This window comes from Coenobita brevimanus, chromosome 92 (genome assembly GCF_032717465.1).
Source record: "Coenobita brevimanus isolate Jiangsu-jjx chromosome 92, ASM3271746v2, whole genome shotgun sequence".
Classification (NCBI taxonomy): Eukaryota; Metazoa; Arthropoda; class Malacostraca; order Decapoda; family Coenobitidae; genus Coenobita; species Coenobita brevimanus.
Window position 1 is genome coordinate 31034411 of NC_137045.1, and position 6689 is coordinate 31041099.

General features: G+C 40.6%; 1 non-coding gene across 1 annotated transcript; it reads right to left on the bottom strand.

The window, feature by feature from the left end:
- Positions 1-2393: 2393 nt before the first annotated feature.
- LOC145412320 (5S ribosomal RNA) lies at positions 2394-2512 on the bottom strand. The gene has a single exon (XR_013899578.1). It is a non-coding gene; the product is annotated as a 5S ribosomal RNA (ribosomal RNA).
- Positions 2513-6689: the final 4177 nt, after the last annotated feature.

A 6689-nucleotide genomic window follows, 5' to 3' on the forward strand; every position in this document is an offset into this window, starting at 1 on the left:
ACTAAACAAATAAAGAAAGAGCTGGCAGCAGTAAAAGGGCAATCAGTGATTTAGATGTTGGTGAGAGAAACAGTCCTGGTAGTGACACAGATTTTGATGCTAGTGATGAAATAATACAAGTCGTCAGTAGTTCTAGTGATGACTCTGGTAGCGAAGAGGAGGAAAGTAGTGAGGCCAACACCCCGGGACTGCATTAAGGAATGGGCATTGAGACATGATATTCGTCATTCTGCACTCAGAGACGTACTTGGCATAATTCATGTATATTATGATTCAGGTATTCCCTTAGATCCTAGTACTCTTTGCAAAACTCCAGTGAATAAATCTGAACAAATTAAGCATGTTTGTGGGGGAACATACTTTCATTTTGGAGTGATTAATGCTCTGAAGGAGTATCTGGAGTCTTGAAATGAGGATGAAAGATGTGCAAAAGATACTGTTTACTTGAAAATAAACTGTGATGGAATCACATTATGTAAAAGTTCTTCAAGACAGTTTTGGCCCATTCTTGTTCAGTTTTCCGCAGAAAGAAACATGGAAGTTGCTTCAAAACCATTTCCCATTGGCATTTTTTGGGGGGAAACTCTAAACCTAATGATGTGACTGCTTATCTTGTGGACTTCTTGTCAGAAATTCACATTTTAAAAGATGGTTATGAATACAGAGGAATAAAGTATTCAGTTATTATTCAATGCTTTGTGTGTGATACTCCTGCACGCCAGTTCTTGAAATGTATTGTTTCTCATACAGGATATGGTTGTGAGAGATGTGTTCAAATTGGAAAACATGATGGAGCTATGACATTTCCTGATAGTAATGCTCCAAAAAGAAGTGATGCAGACTTTACTTCCATGAATGATGCTGAGTATCATAAAGGTACAAGTCCACTTACATCTATTGACATTGGTCTGGCTACACAGTTTGTTTTAGATCCTATGCACCCCATCTATCTTGGTGTGATGAGGAAATTGATATATCTTTTTTTTAAAGGACCTCTTCCAACAAGAATTGGCTTAAGTAACAAAAATCGTATATCATGTAAACTTGTGGAAATTTCAGCGTACATGCCCATAGAGTTCTCACGCAAACCAAGATCACTTAAAGATTTAGAAAGATTCAAAGCTACAGAATTCAGATCATTTTTGTTGTACACTAGGCCAATTTGTTTGCTAAAGGTTATTGATGATAATATGTACAAAAACTTTCTTTTATTCCATGTAAGTATTTTTTTGCCTGTCTCTGTCTCAGGCAAAAAAATACTTACATGGAATGTCCGTTCTCCCCTTTGGAGCTAAGATGCGAATGAATGTGTTTGAATGGATGAGTAAATGGAGAGTGAGTCATCCTGTCTCGGCTACCTCCCTTTCCTTGGGGGAAGCAGCCTAGGTATATAGATAGATAGATTTTTTTGCTGTCACTCCCTAATGCTTCTGACAATGTCGAACTAGCAAGAACACTGAATGCTTTTGTGCAACATTTTGAACAGTTGTATGGATCTAGACATGTACTTTATAATGTGCATAATCAGATACATTTAGCAGATGATGTGGCCAAATAAGGACAACTTGATCTGTTTTCTGCATTTCCCTTTGAAAACTATTTAGGATTATTTTAAAAAATGCTGAGAAAACCAAACTGTGAACTTAGTCAAGTTGTAAATAGAATATATGAAAAAAGAAAAAAAAAGCACTAAGGATGCCTGAGCAAAGTAGAACATTCTCAACACTAAAAATGGAGCATAACAATGGCTCCCTGATGAATGACATGAGACACTCTAACTTCAATCAGTACAAAGTTCTTACCGTAGAAAAATTTAACATTAAGCTTGACAGAGGCAACAGAGGAATTATGGTAACCAACAGAGTGGGAGAAGTAAATATTGTACAGAATAAAGAAAAAAAAAAAAAACATATACTTTATCAGTGTTACAAGCAGTACAAGGATCTTTACACATATCCACTGAAATCAGGAAAACTTGGTGTATATGTGATAGGTGGAAAAAGTGACACAGTGTTAGTATGTTCCTATAAAGAAATTCAGGAGAAATACATAATCCTCCCTCTTGGCAGCAAAGCTTATGCTTTTCCTCTCATCAACACCAATCTCCACTAATAAGAGCATAATTTTTTGTAATTTTACTGATGTAATCATACATATAATGTACTACCGGTATGTTCAGCAGCATTGTATCAGTAAAAATGAATGTAATTTTTAATGAATTGTTATAGGTTCACTTGCAATATTTTAAACTGAAATTTAGTTTTACATATGTCCCATCCATCCATCCATTGCCAGACGCCACGCATCCCAAACGGGGTGGTCAAGGGCTCAGAGTTAATTGTTTTACAGGGAGGGGCACTAATCCTCCACCAACCCCACTTGACACGTAGGGATGCCAACAGCATCTGGTGTTCCCAGGCAGTCACCCATCCAAGTACTAACCAGACCCAACGTTGCTTAACTTCGCTGATCGAACGGGAAGCGGTGTACTCAACGTGGCATGGCCGTTACTCAGACTTGCCATGTGTCATCTGTAGTTCCGCCCAGTTAGCCCAAATCAGAGTTCGTAGGTAGCTGAGAAAGGAAGAGTGGTACCAGTAGTGTTCATTCATACCTGCATTCTCATTTTACTTTCACCTTGTCTTTTCTGCCATCTTTGTTTTTAGTCTAACATAACAATTTCATTTTTCATTGGAACTTCTTGTTTCACTTATCTGATGCTACTCCAGGTCTCAGCATGAGTCAGCATATGCCCAAATTTGTTGTTGTTGTGTTTGAGCGGGAGTGTGGCGTGGCTGTCATGCCATGCAGTTGGCTGAGCCAGTCTGAGACTCTTGGCTACTGGCCAACCTTTAAGGATGGTAACAAGATAACAAAGGCCATCCGAGAAGCCTGCAAGCCTGACACAGCACAGTGGTCGCATTTCCAAGTACGAGTGTTGTCAAAAGCTGGTAAGCACAAAAATATTGGTGTTATGTGTTTCTATATACCTGATCATATTTACTGTGAGGTACTGTATGAAATGAATTTTCTAAAAAAATATCAGCGCAAATTTAACCCAAATTTTAGTTTGGCTTTTTTTAAGTTCTCTCTTGTTATTGCAGCCTACTTCAGTGGGTTGATGTGATGAAGTATAATATGTACAGTTTATTATATATATATATATATATATATACACAATTTAAATATCCATTAGCAAGAATATATTCTTTCAGGGCTTACATCATCTCAGCCTATTATTTTATTAAAAAATTTTAGTTACTCTGGATAAGTACATAAAGGGCCATGCATTATGCTATGAAGCAAATATTCATGACATGAATGAAGAAGCCTCATGTTAAGCTATTTTTTAACATTGTTTCTTTAATTTTTTTATGAAACAAGTTTTCATGGTAAAGATGAACAAGTTTCATTTTAATTTTTTTTTTTTACATTGTTTCCTTAATTTTTTTATGTCAGATGATTACAGTGAAGCACGGAGGCTTTGTGAGAAGGCTGAAATCACCTCTGATCTTCATAGTGAAGAGGAATATGGACGAGGAAAAAGAAAGTAAGAATCATCCATATTTTAACAGTAATAATGTAATTCTGTTGTGAAGGCTGGGGGAGGCCTTTTTCCTGCAGTGGGCTCATGGAGGCTGATGATGATAGCTGTTCCATGCCACAGTAATGTAAATGACATATTGCATATGAACATTAAATAATTATTAAAGTACTTACTATCTATCTATCTATCTATTGCCAGACGCCTGTGGTGGTTAGGCGACTTTAATCGTCACATTTATACAACACATATATAACCATCGTTAATACAGCGCTCCAAATACACTCCCCCTCCACCCTCTCGCCATCTCCTCACCTTCCCCCCCCCTTTCCATTGTCTCCATCACTCCTCCCCCCTCCCTTCCCCCCTCCACCAGTACCCCAAGTTTCTAGCTTCCACCACTAAGAACCGCTCCCCACAGTTTTTTTGTACTGACCCTGCCCAACTTCCTCGCTTGTCATTTCAAATGTCTGTTTTCTCTCCCTTCTTCATTTTTGTCTCAGGAATTGAACAGTATAACGATGTTCGGGTTTTCTTTTTGGACTGGATTCTTCAATAGTGTGTGATATAATATCCGTGACAGTGGCGGTCAAGAGGCATTAACTGTTTAACCCCCTTAACCGCGGGGGGTCACTTTCATGACGCTCGGGCACAGTGGATCATACCGCGGGGCGTCACTTTTGTGATTCTGTGTTATTTTAAATTATCCTGGGCTTTCAAGGGGTGGCTTGTATCATCTATTAGTACTGCCAAAGTCCAACACTAGTCAGCACTCCAAATCTCATCTGTACTCCCATCCATTGTTGACATTTTAGCGATTTTCCCCCGTTCCTGACTCCCCTCCCTACCTCCCCTCCATTACCCTGTCCTCTCACCTCCCCGGCCGCGCTGCGCTAAGCAAATCTCCCCCGGATTTTTCCACAGATTTCATCCTTTGAAATAAGCCCTATGCCCTATACTTATACAAAATAATATATACCAAAAAAAAATAAGGTAAGTGATAGTGGTATACACCAGGAATTGGCTAATTATCACCTGACAACACCTCACATGCATTCATTCGCTACATTACCATGGTAATTTCTCCTTTGAAATATGTCTTGTAATCTATTTCTGTAACAAAAATATATATCAGAAAGGAAGGGAGAAGCCTAAGTGACATTTACATTCACCTAGAACTACCTGTTTCTTTATGTATTACCGAGATTTTCTACCAAAAATTTATTAGCATGTAAGTTAGCAGCTGTCAGCCCCGTGTGTCAGGAACGTGTGTATGCTCCAACAGAGGATCGAGTGGCAAGAGTGAAAGATGAGTTTTGGGCGAGAGTAGAAGCATGTATGGACAAGTTTGAGAGGAGCGAGAGAGTGCTGTTGATTGGAGATATGAATGGCAAAGTCGGGAATGTACGAGTGGTTGGTCAGTGGGGTGTGCCAGCGGAAGTAGATGGGAATGGTAGTGCTTTGGTGGACATCTGTGCTGGTAAGGGGTTGGCAATAGCCAACACCTACTTTCGTCATAAGATGATCCACCGGTATACATGGAGAGTAATGAGGAGGATGGATGGTGAACTTGTTGAACGAAAGGCAATGATAGACTACGTGTGTGTGGATGAGCGAATGAGAAGACAAGTGTTGGATGCAAGGGTGTGGAGAGGGTGGGGGAATGGAGTCTCGGACCATCACTTAGTGATGGCCAAGGTAGAGCTGCAAAGAAAGTGGTTGAGGAGGCGAAGGGGAAGACAGGAGGAAGCAGCTCCTGTGAGAAGAGTGGAGAAATTGCAAGATAGTGAGAAGAGGACAGAGTATAAGAGCATAGTGGAAGAAAGATTGGGAAGGTATGAGCTAGAGCAGATGGAAGGGGTGGAAGACGTATGTAAGATATTCACGGAAGAGATAAGCACAGTGCGTGAGGCGGTTTGTGGAGTGAGGAGGAGATGCAAGGGTGTGCAAGGGACAGCATGGTGGAATGATGAGGTGAAACGAGCTGTGGAACAAAAGAAGAAGGCATATGGTGAATGGTTGGCAAGTAGAGGTAGGGGAGAAGATGAGAGAGAGAAGAGAGAGATATATGTGAGCAGGAGAAGGGAGGTTAAGAGACTGGTGAAGGAGAGTAAGAAGAAAGTGGATGAAGAGTTTGGGAGGAATTTGAGTGTGAAATGGAAGGAGAGTAAGAAATTGTTTTGGAAGGAGGTAAAGAAAGTAAGGCAGTGTGAAAGGGGAAATAGTAGGGGAGTGAAAGATAGGAATAATAGATTGTTGGTGGAGAAGAGAGAGAAATTGAAGAGATAGAAGGAGCACTTTGAGGATGTGTTGAATGTAGAGAGTGAGAGCAGTGTGAGTATAAGTGGTTGGGGAATGGCTGGGAGAAGAAGAGATGAGAGGAGGGAGGAAGAGATCAGTAGGTCGGAAGTAGTGGAAGCGATGAAGATTAAGCTGGGAAAGGCCCCAGGAATTGATGGAGTGTGTGGTGAAATGCTTAGGTATGGGGGTGAGATTGTTGTGGAGTGGATATGGAAGTTGTGTAGATTGGCTTGGGAAGAGGGAAGGGTTCCAGAGGACTGGAAATCAGGTATAATTGTTCCTCTGTACAAAGGAACTGGGAGAGAGAAGTATGTGGTAACCATAGGGGTATTTGCCTTCTTAGTGTGACTGGTAAAATATATGGTAGAATACTCATTGATAGGGTTAGGCATATGACAGAGGAGCTAGTTGGAGAAGAACAAGGGGGATTTAGGAAGGGAAAAGGGTGTGTAGATCAGATATTTGTTCTAAGATGTTTAGTGGAGAAGTATCTAGAGAAGGGAAGGAAAGTGTACGCTGCCTCCATGGACTTGGAGAAAGCTTATGACAGAATAGATAGGAAAGGTATATGGAAGGTATTAAGAATATATGGAGTGGAGGGGAAATTGTTGAGTGCTGTTAAGAGTATGTACGAGGGAGCTAGGGCTACGGTGCGAGTGGATGGTGAGCTGAGTGAGTTCTTTGATCTCAATGTGGGACTGAAACAGGGGTGTGTAATGTCTCCATGGCTGTTTAATATATATATGGATGGGGTCGTAAAGGAGGTACAAGGTAGGGCAGTGGATGTGGGGGTGGCCCTAATGAATGAGGGTGAGATTTGGAAGCTTCTGGTGTTGCTGTTTGC